Source organism: Oncorhynchus masou, chromosome 33 (assembly GCF_036934945.1).
Source record: "Oncorhynchus masou masou isolate Uvic2021 chromosome 33, UVic_Omas_1.1, whole genome shotgun sequence".
Classification (NCBI taxonomy): Eukaryota; Metazoa; Chordata; class Actinopteri; order Salmoniformes; family Salmonidae; genus Oncorhynchus; species Oncorhynchus masou.
This window is the reverse complement of record NC_088244.1, coordinates 37565029-37580738: the sequence shown is the minus strand read 5'-3', so window position 1 is coordinate 37580738 and position 15710 is coordinate 37565029. Positions and strand designations below refer to the sequence as shown.

General features: G+C 51.4%; 1 pseudogene; it reads right to left on the bottom strand.

Annotated features, from left to right (window-relative positions):
• LOC135528469 (low-density lipoprotein receptor-related protein 1-like) overlaps window positions 1-15710 on the bottom strand; it is a 155764-nt pseudogene that overhangs the window by 25318 nt on the left and 114736 nt on the right.

Below are 15710 nucleotides of genomic sequence, written 5' to 3'. Positions count from 1 at the left end.
CTGAGATCAGGGCCACCTCGATCACATCCCTGCCAGAGTCAGTCCAGTACAGGTTACCAGCCACCCAGTCCACCGCTATACCCCGAGGCATTTCCAGATGCCCTACAATCTAGTCGGGGGGGGAGAAGAGATATGGGTGTTTTAGGTACCGTACATCACAGTATGTTGTGAATGGAAAACAACAGGTCTTTCTGAGCTATGAGACATCCTGTGCACCAGACCGCAGTCCACTAATATAGTCTCACACATGGGAGGTTATGATCGTGCCCATGTTTGTGTGTGTGTATGTATGTGAATTCCTTCCTGCTTGCGTCGGGCCTCACCTCCAGGGTGGTAACACTTCCCTCACTCTGGCGACGGTTGCGGTGTGTATTGGACGATGGGCCAGACGAGGGAGAGGACGACGATGAAGGAAGCTCGTAAGAGGAGATCCTGCCCGTGTGCCAGTTGGTCCAGTAGATGCGGTTGGTCTTGACGTGCAGGTCCATGGCGTCGATGCGCACGTTGGCGTCGCCCTGGAAGGTCTGCTCGTAGCGCCAGTTGGGCATGCCAGGGTCCAGGCTGCGGATCTCATTGTCGTCGGCGATGTAGAGCACCTGCCTGCTACTGTTCAGGTCTGGAGAGGGAGAGAAGAGGGATGAGTGAGAGAAGTAGGGACAGGGAGGGAGGGAGGGAGGGAGGGAGGGAGGGAGGGAGGGAGGGAGGGAGGGAGGGAGGGAGAACTTCAACACACGGAATCCATGAAAATATCAATGAAAGTACATGCACAATAGTGCATTTCAACATCTAGGGGTTTGAAGGGTAGAAGTACACTACTTACTGTCAGCCTTGCAGGTGTCGTTGATCCTGGTGAAGTACTTGTGGCAGCTACACTTGTGGGAGCCCTTGGTGTTGTTGCACACGTGGGAGCACACCCCAAACTGCTTACACTCGTTCTTATCTGAGAGGGGACAGGGAGGGGAGGGTTAATAATGCTGCTCGAGCGCCCAGCGAGCGAGTGAACATTCAGGAGGGCGCAGCACACCTCCACAGGTGTTGTGGCCAGTCTTCCTGAAGCCTGGTTTGCAGGCGCAGAAGGAGTCTGTCCCGTTGGTGACGCAGTGTGCCTCGTCCCCGTCCCCACACAGAGTCCTGTTGCTCCTGCAGTCGTTCAGCTTGGTGTCTGCGGGGTCAGAGGGGAAAATAGCATCACGGGTCCGCAACGGCGCTGAGCCACCGGGACGGTTAGCCCAAACGCCGTGCGAAACAAACGCGGTCTTTTCTAACGAGACGACTGTATAGGCGAGGGGGGGGGGGGGGTTCACCTGTCTTGCAGTGGATCTCATCTGAACCGTAGTCCTCGCAGTCGTTGAAGAAGTTACAGCGCAGGCTGGAGCTGATGCACCCCCCGTTGGCACACAGGAACTCGTCCTTCTCACAGGTAGGCTCGGCTGGAGGGGGCTCTGAGAAAACACAAAGGGGATAAATACGTCAATTGAATTGAACGAACACAATGGCCCTAGTCCCCTAGCATACAGCTTCATATGAAACAATGAGGTCGACCTATTTGATATGCATTCTGTAATATGTATGCCAGGGGGGGGACAGATCCAACCTGTCCCACAGGGAACCACAGATCATCAAGGCAGGCACCAGATAGCCTTGTGTTGGTCCACGTGCAAAAAGGCTAGCAGCACAGTAAACTCACGGCAGTTGAGCTCATCAGAGTTGTCCCCGCAGTTGTCAACTCCGTCACACTGTTTGGACACCTGCAGACACACACGGTCATTCTGGCAGCGGAAAGTCCTGGTGGGGGGGCACTGGAACATCCCTGAGGGGAGCAGACAGAGGGGTTAGGAGACAAGGAGTTGGAACAGGCTTTAGGATCCATAACCTTGTCACACCATCGCGACAACCAGAACGGTGTCGGCTCTGATGTTTCCTGATCAAGCGGCCCATTCCATTTCCGATTTCAGATTCTGGTGGATGAGTGACCAGGCCAACACAGTACAACTGAGCTCAGCTCTGTAGTGTGTAAAGGGTACTAGGAGACGGGATATGAATGTCACAGGATGCAAGGTCACTACTCACGGCACTCGTCGGGATTCTCGTCCGAGTTGTCTCCACAGTCGTCCTCTCCGTCACACTTCCAGGCCAGGGGCTTACACAGCGTGTTGTTACACTGGAAGTCATCCAGGGGGCAGTGTTTAGCTGAGACACGGAGAAGGGATGAAAAACAAATACAGGTTGTCTATTACCGACCCGGATCTGAGAAATCCTACCACAGATTCCAGAATCCCTCTCAATTAGGGGAAAAAGTTCAAATCTCAATATGACCCCTCTCTTTTTAGCACTGTGGCCATGTCAAACGGGAGCCTGAGTGACACACACACACATACACACACACACACTCACGAGCAATGTGACACTTCTCCTCGTCGCTGCCGTCCAAACAGTCAGCGTCTGCGTCACAGCGCCAGCGGCTGGGGATGCAGTGGCCGTTCTTACACTGGAACTGATCACTGTCACACCTCAGCTCACAGCCGTCCTGAGGGACCCACACACAACAAGTCCCTCACCCTCAAACAATGTAGGAAAGCCTCACATCATCATCAACATCAAAGCACCACCATTACAGCGGATGTCCGAGGACAGGATATCCAAATAGCGAGGTTATTTCATATGTCCTCCTCAAGTAAAAAGGCAGATGTCTAAGCTTCAAGGACAACCCGATAACACAGAGGGCTGTGAGAAAAGTACGAGTCAGTAGTGTTGTCTATGACACAAGTATCTGACCCAGCACTGTTGCTACGATGGAGTCCGGCGCGTTACCTCATCAGATCCGTCAGCACAGTCATGGTCCCCATCACACTTCCACCTCCCGGCGATACACCGTCCGTTGGTACAGGCAAACTCACTCTCGGAGCACGGCCGCGGCACTGTAAAGACACACAGCGACGCAGGTCTGGCGTGAGGACCGTGCAGCTTCACTGGAAATGGCTTCCAGATCGTTTTGCGTCCAAACTCACAGGGGAGAGCATGCCCCACACACAGAAACACATGGACACTCAGATGGGGGCCAACCAATGACAGTCAAAGGGGCGCTCCAGAGATCCCCCCCCCCGCCTTAACGGACTTAAGCGTCTTCTAAAATAAGACAAAAGCTTTGTTGAGTACAATGGCCTCAGGTGGCCAGGTAAGAAAATGCCATTACTTCACATAACAGTAGAAACTATCCTCTGGAGCGCTACCTTTGACCTCTCACTTTTTGAGGGGACATGAAGGTGGGGACTGGAGTTCAAATGGGCAGCATCAGACATGCAAACGAGCGCGATGGGATTGAAATGGGGGTGCGATGGGAGGAGGAGGAGCAGAGTGACATTAGGTTGGGAGGATATGGGGATGGTTAAAAGTGGAGGCCTACCTCTGGCTCAAGCCAACGGGCCAGTCGGTGTGAAATGAAACAGACATGAGACGAGGTGAGATGCATAAGAGATGATATTAAAAAGGAGCAAAGGCCAAACTGAATGAATTTCTACCGAATGAAAGGCAACTTTGCAGGTAAGATGAGGTTTTCGCTACGAAACAGACCCGCAAGAAGACACAGACAAAGACAAACGCACAAATCAAACAATTGAAACAGTGTTTCGGGCCAGTCATACGGAGCAAGCCACCAATACCCAATCCCTAGAGGTGCACAAACCATGAGCATTAGAAAAACGCAACGGGACAACGCAGTGACACTACTGGCGACACGAGTGAACGAGGATAGTGTGCGCTAACAGGGGATGACAGAGCGAGACCTTACCGCACTTGTCCTCATCCGAGTTGTCCCCACAGTCGTTGTCGTAGTCACACTGCCAGCGGCCCGGGACACAGCGGTTGTTCTTACACCTGAACTGGTACGGCTCGCATGTCCTCTCATCTACACAGAGACACACTCCGTCAGCGCCATAACAACCATATAGAGCACATGGCAGCACAGGAGGTCCACGGCATCATCATTGAACCGTTGACACTAGAGAGGTCATTGGCAATGCTGGCGACCAATCACGGACTCGGTCCCAGATCATAACCAAAACTCCCTGGCAATAAGGCAGCGGCGCTTTGAAGCGGCTGGTTGAGCCGTCTCTCTGTTCCCTAGGCGACAGAACAGAACACCCACCACATTCCTCTTTGGGTTCGTCAGACGAGTCTCCGCAGTCATTTTCTCCGTCACACTTCCACCGGGCCGGGATGCAACGTCCAGAGTCCTTACAGCGAAACTCATCCACGCCACACGTCATCTGGGCTGGAGGGGGGGGAGAGAGATTGAGATAACAGGCCAGATAGACTGAGTAAAGTGAAAGGTGATGGGAGGATGCTACGAGGTCTGTAAGATCTAGTGCATTTTGTAATTGACTACTTTCGGTAGGTTTAGCCAGAACCCGTAAGCAGAAACTTGTATTCTTCTTTAACACGGAAGCGGAACTTGACATGTGTGTCTGTCTTTAGTCTAGAACGGTCTTCTGAAACAGAGGGGTGGGGTCTCACTGCAGTTGGCTGGTTCGTCCGACCCGTCCACACAGTCATTGTCACGGTCACACACCCAGACGCGAGGGATACAGCGCTTGGTGATGGCACACTGGAACTGGGTGGGCGCACATGTGACCTCGGCTAGAGGGAGGAGACAGACCGACTGTTACTGACGGGGGGCAACTCACAACAACAACAGTTGATTTATTATGGCACAGGTTAGTCTCACTGAAATGCAATCAAGTTTCACAAGAGAGACCTGGGTCAGCAGTACTACCCCCATAACACACAACACATACGTAGGTGATGTATACAACGGGCATACAGACACATGTAAGAAAGCGTGTAGACGGGACGTGTGGACTCACGGCAGTCCTTCTCGTCCTCTCCTTCGCCACAGTTGTCCTGTCCGTTACAGCGGAAGATTCCCGGGATACAGCGGCTGGGGTGGGAGCACTTGAACTGACTGGGCAGACACACGTGGATATCTGGAGAACAAATCACACACGCACACGCACACACACACACACACACACACACACACACACACACACACACAGAGAGAGAGAGAGGAAGACAGGTCAGAGATGAGCAGAGAAACAAAGAGTGGGAGAGAGAGAGAGCAAGAGAGAGAGTGGGGGCGAGAATGAAAGATTGAGGGAGGGAGCGAAAGCAGGAACGAGGTCGTTACCACAGTTGGCTTCGTCCGAATTGTCCTGGCAGTCGTTGTCCCCATCACAGATGTAGGCTGGGTTGGTGCAGATGCCTGTTCCACACTGGAACTGGCCGGGCCTGCACTTGAACTCCGCTATAAAGGACAAATGGATGACACCGACAGACACGCATTCAGATCGAGGTTGTTTGAACGTCTGAAACAGACCCACACCAACGCTCTTCCTCCACCTCTCTTCCTCCACCTCTCTTCCTCCACGATCTCAGAGCCCAGTAGAAGGATCAATGACCCTTTTCTATACAACCACATACTACTCATTCACCCATTTGATGTAGAGCTGGCTTCGCCAAGGTCGTGGGTTCAATTCCCACAGGGACCACACACACACACACACACACTAGAAATGTACGCAATCACTTTACCAAGTCGCGTTGGAGGAAAAAGTGGCACACTCACGACATTCTGCAGGCTCGTCCGAGCGATCCCCACAGTCGTCCTCCGTGTCACACTTCCACCAGAAGGGGATGCACTTGTCGTTCTTACACACAAACTGGATGAGGGGAGGAGGAGAGAGGAGAGCGAAAGTGAGAACGAACGGGTTAGCAAACAGAGGACGTTGCAAAAATGAATGACACGCCACTTAACCGTAGCAGTCTCTAACAACAGTCTTCAACTCGTTGCCATTTAAGTCTCCGCTGATCATATCATTAAGAGGAATCCTAAAACAGACGGAATGGAAGTCTGACGCTCATTCATCTATTAATACCACAGCTAAATGGGGAACGTTCTACTTAGTTCTACTACCAAAGCCCAGGTAAGAGGCTGAATGTAAGGCTGTACTGTACTGTGTAGATAATGACGCTTAATTAATCGCACAACGCATAATAAACAGCAGTGTAACATCTCCTCATTCCACAACAGCCTCTGCTGCCCCCTAGCTGCCTGGCCCCTCAACAGCCATATCGTTCCGCAGTCCCTCACCTGGCTGGCAGTGCAGTTGGACATGCACGTGCGTCCATCGTTGGCCAGGTAGAAGTTGGTGGGACAGGCACACTTGTAGCCCCCTCCAGGGCTCAGCAGACACAGGTTACTACAGCCGCCGTTGTCTGTCTGGCACGGGTGGTTAAACACTGGAAGCATGAAGGGAATGAAGGGATGAAGGGAACGCTTAACCGGAACTAGTGTGTGTGTGTGTGTGTGTGTGTGTGTGTGTGTGTACATGCGTATCTCTTACCCTCAGGCTGGCGGTAAGGGTGGTAGATGTGGATGTCCATGGGCCGGTGGAGGGTAGTGACCAGGGTGGTCTTGTTGATACCCAGGGTCTTGTGACACCTGTTGATGGACTTGGTCTCCCAGTCGGTCCAGTAGATGTACTCCTCAAACAGGGTCATGGCGAAGATGTGGGGGACGTCCTGGGTAAGGACTGCGGACACAAAACACACAGCAGTGATGTCATTGGTATCATATTACACACAGGGCCCAGAGTTTTACCTGGCCACGACCACCACATGACCTGACCAGGAAAATAGCTACCGGCTAAAACCTGGGGTCCAAGAGCTTTTCCCTAGTCCAAACACTGGGGGACATCAATTACAACACAACGGTGTCACTCAAATGTGTATAGTCACACAACGCCCAACGACTAACACAAGGAGAAGTGGTGACGGAGCGGCAGTCATTCATGATACCAACCCACTACTGTCTATGGGTTAAGCAGTAGGAGACACGCTTCACTGGGGTTTGCACACCTCTCACTGTTACAACTATGTGCTTAAGAATGTTCCTCATCAATGCACTCATTCGGTTCGCTCCATGTTGTTATGGAAACACGCCATTAGCTACCTGACTGTCCTCTGCTGTAAAAGCGCAGTCGGCCACCCACACCCAAACACACACACACACACACACACACACACACACACACACACACACACACACACACACACACACGTTAGATTTAGGATGCTGACGTCTCATCATTGGTTAATTGATATTCTAATCAGTGTTGTGGTACAAACGTTACACAAGTCTCCTGCCAGCTGGACAAGTCCTGAGGGAGTTTGGTTCTATGATACTGGAGCGACGGGAGCTGAGAGGAGATGCTGGTGGATCTACACGGAGTGGCCTTTGACCAGCTCCCTCCCTTATCTGAACTCAAACAGCCCGTGTCCCCATTGTGGGCAAAGGGTTAACGACCCACGGGTGGGCTAGCACCACCGTACCAGAGCGCTAACCCGACTCCACTGCCGACCACGGAACATCCGCCAGGCGATAGGAACCATGGCCCGTCCGGTCAGGACGAGAACCGCAGAACACACAGCCGAGACACCTATCCCAACTCCACTATGAAACCTCCATGACAACCGGGAAGACACATCCTCTCAAACCCACGTGCCCTAGTTTCAAATGGAGGTTTGTGAATGTGAGGAATTCAAAATCACCAGGAACTCCTCCGCATCCCTGCATTCTTCTGCACGGTTGGCTGACAGTATAAAGCATTGTCCTTTGTCTGGTGACAAGGGGTATTCAGACCTCATGCAGATAACAGCCTCATCAGTAGTCTGACCGAACAATAGCTCTCTCTCTCTCTCTCTCTCTCTCTCTCTCTCTCTCTCTCTCTCTCTCTCTCTCTCTCTCTCTCTCTCTCTCTCTCTCTCTCTCTCTCTCTCTCTCTCTCTCTCTCTCTCTCTCTCTCTCTCTCTCTCTCTCTCTCTCTCTCTCTCTCTCTCTCTCTCTCTCTCTCTCTCTCTCTCTCTCTCTCTCTCTCTCTCTCTCTCTCTCTCTCTCTCCTCACTCCTCCCCCTCCCCCCAATGTGCCCAGGGCTCTAAACGGCACCACTGTGAACAGTGCGCTGGACCGTGGCTCTCATACAATTGCGTGCGTGTGTACATGTGTGTGTGGAGGCTACTGTACGTCAATATGCATTACCTGTGTGTCTGTTTGTCCCATCCAGGCTAGCAAACTCAATGTAGTCCTCTCTGGCGTCGGCCCAGTAGATGCGGTCGTTGATGAAGTCCAACGTAAGACCATTGGGCCAGGTGATCTTGTCCTCGACGATCACACTTCGGTTGGAGCTGTCCATCCCAATCCGCCCTATGTGGGGGTTGTCACCCCAGTCTGACCAGTACAGGTACCTGAGGAGCAAGACGGGACAGTATCACATTACACCATCAGAACCAGAACCTTGGAGCCGACAGGACGTACAGCCTGACCGGGATAACTCTGGGTACTAGTTGTCCTTAGCGTTCCATTGCATTTCACGGTTAATTCGTACAGAGGCTGAGTACGTGACAACCCGTCCGTCTCAGGCCATACAGGACTTTCCAAGTCCAGCCTCATGTTCTGTGTGTATCGTACTCTGGGCTGTCCCTCTCACCCGTTGCGTACATCCAAAGCCACGGCGCGTGGTTCCCTCAGGCCGGTGTTCACCAGGACCGACCGGAAGGCTCCTCCTAGCTTGGACACCTCGATGGTGTCTCGCCCCTTATCACACCAGTACAGGTTTCCTCCGACCCAGTCTACAGCCAATCCGTCTGGGTTACTGAGGGAGGTCCGGTGCAGCACCTGGACAAGAGGCAATCAGAGAGTCAGATACTGGCCAACTAACTAACTAACCAGGAAGTCATATACGGGCCAACTGTCCATTCAGAGCCACAAAAAGACAATCTGTTCAATAAGAGAGAAATAAACTAGCCTACTGTCCAATGAGAACAACAGACTTGAGACATATCCAATCTGAAAGCCACTAACAGGTCGGTTGTCCAATCAGAGAGCCACAGACAGGTTAACTGACCAATCAAGGAGTCAAGGACTAGCCAGCTGTCCACAGACTCAATGAGAGTGACAGACCCGGACAACTTCCATACGGACCTCGATGTTGCTGCCGTTGATGTTCATGCGTCGTATCATGGAGCCCTGAGTGGTCACGTCTGTCCAGTAGAGCATCTGTTCTGCATAGTGGAAGTCCAGAGCCACCGCGTTGTTCAGGCCCTGGCGCGCACACACACACACACACACACACACATTAGAAAACAGACTTTGAATTCTATTTCATTTGCAAAGGATCCAAACATTCCAAAAAGATCATACCTTGGATGTTTATAGTCACAGCAACCCCCCCCCCCCCATATAGCCTGCAATCGGTTAAGATTATCACTAATCGCTGACCATAAATAGCCATATAAACGGACACCTGGTTAAATGGCACACTGATCCCAACACAGTGTGTGCTGTCTCACCTGTTTAATCAGAGTGTAGTTGGTGCCATTCAGGTCCAGTTTCCTCAGGTAGTACCGGTTGGCAAAGATCAGGAAGGGCTCCTCATCTGTAGCGAGACAGACCGATATGAGGATAAGAGTTCGAGGGACCAGAAAAGGGCTCTCTGTACATGGTCGAGCTCGTCATAAAGAGAGGCACACGCGCCCAAACGCTAAGCGAGGGGTCACGCTCCTTGAACGCCGCAACGGAATACACTTGGAAAACATTTGTACGACGGACAACGAAAGAGCCTTTCTTATTGGACAAATCCAAGTCGTCCCCGCTGTGGGTCTTACCAGAGGTGGACTTGCAGATGGTAGGATTGTCCGGTCGTAGCTGGAAGCCCTCCACACAGAGACAGTGGAAGGACCCGTGAGTGTTGATACAGCGCTGGGTACAGGGGTAGGACGTGGTACACTCATCTATGTCCACACACGTCTTCCCATCCCGCTTCAGCTGGAAGCCAGGGTGACACCTGCACTGTAGGGGCCCAGGGACACACACAGACAGCATGTCAATACAGTGCTGCAAAACACATTTGCAGCTACAGTAGGTCGGTGCTGTACCTAGCAGACTCACATGGTTCACCAATAGGAGGGAGATGAGACTGAGGTGGACGGAATTGATAATGTCGCAGAATTTCCAGGTTGTGTTACACAGGTAGAAATATTGGCAACGTGCACAAAAGCAGACACACCCCCCCTCTTACCTTGAAGCCTATCTTGAGGTCCTCACAGAGCTGGGAGCAGCCACTCTGCTTGCTGTTGAGACACTCGTTGATGAAGCAGTTGAGTTCGTCAGAGCCGTCGCCACAGTCGTCGTTACGGTCACACAGCAACGTCTCGTTAAGACACTTCCCGTTGCGACACATGTAGGCAGAGTCATTACACTTCCCCTCTGGAGGCGGAGCAAAAGACTGCCGTTTAGGTTACGCAGACAGAAAGGCCAGCAGCGCCGACATCGCTTTACTGCAATGACCACAGAGAACATGAAAAGATGCACTACGCAGAACTCGCTCCGCCATTTCCTGGTTGCTTAAAAAAAAAAAAACTCTAATAATAGTTTGCCTAACTTAAAAAAAAATTCACTACCAAAACAAAACCTACCGTAAGGGACGCTAATGGCCTTCTCAGCAGAAGCCACAGGCAATCACTTAAACAACGCAACCACAAAATGACACACGAACACAGTGTTGTACTATACATTTCCACAGTGCAGATAAAGAACACAGTGTGACCGTGAGACCTGAGTCTGTGCACCGGGGGTTCTTGGGAGCTTCATCAGAGCGGTCCTGACAGTCGAAATCTCCATCACACTCCCAGCTCTTCTGGTTGAGGCAGCGGCCGTTGTTACAGCGGAACTCCTCTGGCCCACACGTAGGATACTCTACACGGGTAGAGAGGCAGGCAGAGGTCAGCGCCGAGACATTTGTCTCTGTGTCTCTATAACTGTCAAATGTCCCTATCCTTTCAGTTATGGGTAATGACGAAGGAAGCGATAACCGCATATTGAAAACCCGCCAGTTATCCTGCACTGTCAGGTCGGCGGTTAAGGGAAGAAGGAACTGACAAAATGATGCACGCATCACAACCGCTAGCATCAGTCCATCCCCGTTCTCTCTCCTAACTCTGTGCTCACGCAGCGCCACACACTCACCGCACTGTGGGGACTCGTCGGATCCGTCCGAGCAGTCGACGTCGTGGTCACACACAAAGTGCTTGGGGATACACTGTCTGTCCTGGCACATGAACTCATTCTCATCGCAGGTGTTGTTGTACACTGAGAGGGAGAGAAAAGAGAGCGAGAGAAAGTGAGAATGGGTTAGCAGACAGAGGGCGTGGCAAAAATGAACGACACGCCACGTAGCCGTAGCAGTCTCTAACAACAGTCTTCAACCCAGCTAAATGGGGAACGTTCTACTTTCTACTTAGTTCTACTACCGAAGCCCAATTCAGGCGTGGTGATGATTATGGAGTGAGTGGAGGAGCTGTTGAGAGATTGTTCTCCAACTCACAGCAGCCAGCCTTGATGGGTACAACCCACAGGGGCAGAGTACTATACTATATTATTAGGACATTTGTGGATGTGTTGCGGCTCTCCTCCTACTCACAACAGAGGGGAAAATAAATGCTGTTGCCCTCTCACTTTCAAACCAAGGTGCCTGAACAGCGGCGCTAACTAAAGACTACGACTCACAGCAGCCAGCCTTGACGCTCTCGTCCGCCCCGTCCAGACAGTCCTTATCCCCGTCACACTTCCAGCGTTGAGGGACACACACATGAGTGCCGGGACACTGGAACGCCTCGGGGCTGCACGTCTTGGTTTCTATGGCAACATCGGGGACATGAACAGGTTAGATAACTTTCGAGTAGCGGTCGACAAAAATGAACCGGATCAAGCAACCAACCAACGAATCAGGCTCCTCCTGTGTAAATATGTTTGGGAGAATTTGGGAATCGCGTTGGTAATTGCTGCCAATGTCAGCAGAGGGTATGGTAGAGAACTTGGTGTGGCCTGGGGCCATAAATCGTAGGTGTTGTCAGTTGAGCCACTCACTGCATCTGCTGTCCTCGTCACTATTGTCGCCACAGTCGTCGGCGCCGTCACACACCCAGTGGTTGGAAATACAGCGATGGTTCCCACACTCAAACTCGGTGGACATACAGAACTTATCTGCAAAGACAGAGGGAAAATGTTAGCGAATTCCATCTGGGTTACTTTGTGCAAGAATAGATTTATCACCAAAAAAAAAAAAAAAAAAAAAAAAAAAGTTTGACTGAATTATTAAACTCTGACCCCATGCTGGTTGTGTTAATCTATTGAATACGCAGGGAGACCACACCGGTTTGATCTTTGTGGCACAACAGTACAATACAAAGTTGCATTACATCAGCTAAGGGAATACGGGGAAGCACAGAAGGCATCTCTATATTGGTCAAGGAGACTGACCACAGTGGGTCTCGTCAGCGCCGTTCTCGCAGTCGTTCTCCTTGTCACAGGTCCAGCTCATAGGGATACAGCGACCACTGGGGCAGGCAAAGAAGTTCACCGGGCACTTCAGCTTCTTCTTGTCTGGCGGAGAGAGACGGAGAGTACACTGTAACACTTTGACGATCCTAAAGGCGTTCTGCAATGAGTCAGACCGGGGGTTCAAATAGCTATGCTTCCTTTCCTGCAAAATGTAACCAATGGAGCAGTCCCAAAAGTGCAAACCCCGCCCATTTTGTCACTCCGGGCAGGCTCAAAGCAAACGCTCAAAGTGTTAGAAAGAAAAAGAAGAGCGTTTAAAGCCCTGGCTGATTGATACACTGCCCAATAGGCCCTAAAAGGAGAAGATCTGCCTGTCTGTTACCTGGGCAGTTTCTCTCATCTGAATAGTCTCCACAGTCATTGTTGCCGTCGCACTGCCAGGAAGGCAGGTAGCACAGAGTGGTCCTCTCACAGCTCTTGAAGGTCGCCCCCTTCACCCCCAGACGGAAGTAGCGGGAGCAGTCAGTTGGCACTGGGGAGGAGAGACGTCATACACGGATGAACAACCGGTAGGTGGTTAGTTGAGGGGCTCCGAAGGGAACGGTGTCTGTACATTCAACACAGTCGTATGTGCCCCGATGGGGGATGCGTTCAAAACGGACGCACGAGACACGGCAGACGCATCCGTACTCCATTACTGAGCTAAAAATGACCTTTCTTCACAGATATCCGACATGTCAGAGACGGCCTGTAGACTTACAGCAGTTCATCTCGTCACTGGCGTCCTCACAGTTGACCACCTGGTCACATCGGCTGGTGTTGGAGATGCAGCTTCCATCTCGACACTGGAACTCTCCGACTTTGCACAGGGTCACTGGAGAACGCACACACATTAGAACGGGTATAGTCACGCGGACGCAAACACACACACACACACACACACACACACACACACACACACACACACACACTACTTACTGTTGCAGGGCAGCTCGTCGGAGTGATCTCCACAGTCGTCAGTCCCATCACACCAGAACATGTGGCCGATGCAGCGGCCGTTGATACAGCGCCTGTAGCCTTTCTTACACAGCCGGTTCGCTGCAGAGAGGAAGACCAGCTCTAGCTGCCTTACTATGACCAATACAGTATGCCCCCCCCCCCCAAAAAAAAACAACAACAGACACACGCACACAGACTCACCGCAGTACGACTGTTTCTCGTCTGACTTGTCCTTGCAGTGGGCCATGCCGTCACAGGTCAGGCTGTAGTTGATGCAGTCCCCGTTGCCACACTCAAAGTCGTCCACACTGCCACACGACGTGTTCAGAGCTACGGTAGTAGGGGAGAGACAGAGACCGTCAGCACCATGCGTATCCTAACCTAGACCGTGACCCCCCTAACGAGAACCTATTGACTGACAATGTCCACAGGCCCCCACCCCTTCTCACCCGAACAGGAGTTGTCCTCCAGGAGTCTGCGGTCTCCACGGCAACTACAGTTCACCCTTGCGTCCGAGGTGAGCAGACACAGGTCCTGACAGCCCCCGTTGTTGATCAGACAGGGAGAGAACTCACCTGGTAGAATCAAAATCAATTAAATGTACTCGCATAGCCTTTAAATAATGAAACTGTACCGTAGCCCTGCGTAATATCGGCATGGACACGATTAAGCGTGCCAATTTGAAGCCATCTAAAACGACGTTGGACTCCATTAGCAGTTCGTCAGCACAAACGACCCCCCCCCTTCCCCACGAGTTCCATCACTCACAGCTGTTGGTGTCGTTGGCCACAGCGATGATTCCCATTGGCTGCTGGGGGATGTCATTTCTCAGCAACCTCATGTCTCTGCCCACAAACTTGTCGGCCCTGAGCACGGCCCTGCGGACCCAGTCAGTCCAGAAGATGTAGTCTCCATACACCGCCAGGCCGAACGGATGCACCGGCTCATTCTTCACAACAACCTATGTGTATGTGGGGGGGGGGGAGTCGCATGGTTGGTAAGAAAAGCGGCTCGTCTTCAAACAACCAAAAGTATTAGAGAAGTTATTTCGATAACAATTCATGTTTTTTTTAACGGTTAGACAAGAGAACACAACCGCAGACCCTTGGGAGTCCACGGCGGCTGGCGTCAACACCGTCCCAAGAAGTCGCCACGGTAACAAGAGTTGACACAGGTAACGGAGGTGACTCACGTAGCGGTTGCTGCCGTCGTACTCGCAGCGCTCGATCTTGTCCAGCGTGGCGTCGGAGAAGTAGAGTTTCTCGGCGCGGTGGTCTATGGCCAGGCCGTTGGGGGTGCGGATGTCATTACCGATGATCACCAGCACGTTGGCACCAGACAGACTGGCACGCATGATACTGGGGGACTGCTCGTTCCAGTTGGTCCAGAACATCAGACTGGTAAGACGAGGACAACAGGAAGTAAAGGGCGTAAGTAAAAATAGCTTGGAAAATGGTCAGTTACATAAAACAAACAGACAATAACGGCAGAAAGACAAAGTAATGGAGTCAACGCATAAACCGCTCCAGTAACAGACTAATAAAACTGACCAAACAGCTACGGTTTGACATTTCATTCGTCAATTCAAATCTAGTAGTTGTTGTCAGTGGCTTTCAAAAGTCATTCACACTCCTTCAAATTCTACATAAAAAAAAATATATATATATATATATATATAAAAACAATATTTATTATATATATATATATATATATATATATATATAAATAAATATATATAAATATAAATAGACACAAACACACAAAAGAACATCGCTGCCACTCACTCTTGACACTCGTCCAGTACAAAGGCCCTGGGGTGGTCGTCTCCAGACATGGTGACCACGGTGTTGCGGTCGTAGGCCTGCGGTCGGCTCTGGTCGACCGTGTGACGGGTGATGGTGGAGGTGGTGTAGCTGGTCCAATAGAGGGTGTCCCAGCCACGGTGGTATGCCAAACCCTCCACTGAGCCTACATCTGGGGGGGGGGGGTAGAACCCAGAGGGGGAAAGACAGTCAGTAGAGGTAATGGCCCTATTGAGGGACTGGGACAGTACAGGAGGAAACAGGACAAGAAATGATTCAGTTTTCAGCACCCTGTCGTCCTTTAGTGTAGTGGTCACAGCACTGTCAATACTACTGTCACGGACCTTGGTGGGTCTCAAGCAAACGGACCAAGAGAGCCAATGAAAGAGCATCGCCTGCTGAGAAGGAAGCAAGTCCAAACAACTACAGCAGAAAGAAACACTTCAATGTATGTAGTATTGGCAAAGGGAGCAAAACTCTCTACAAAAGGTCCTTTAAGGGGTGAATTCAACTC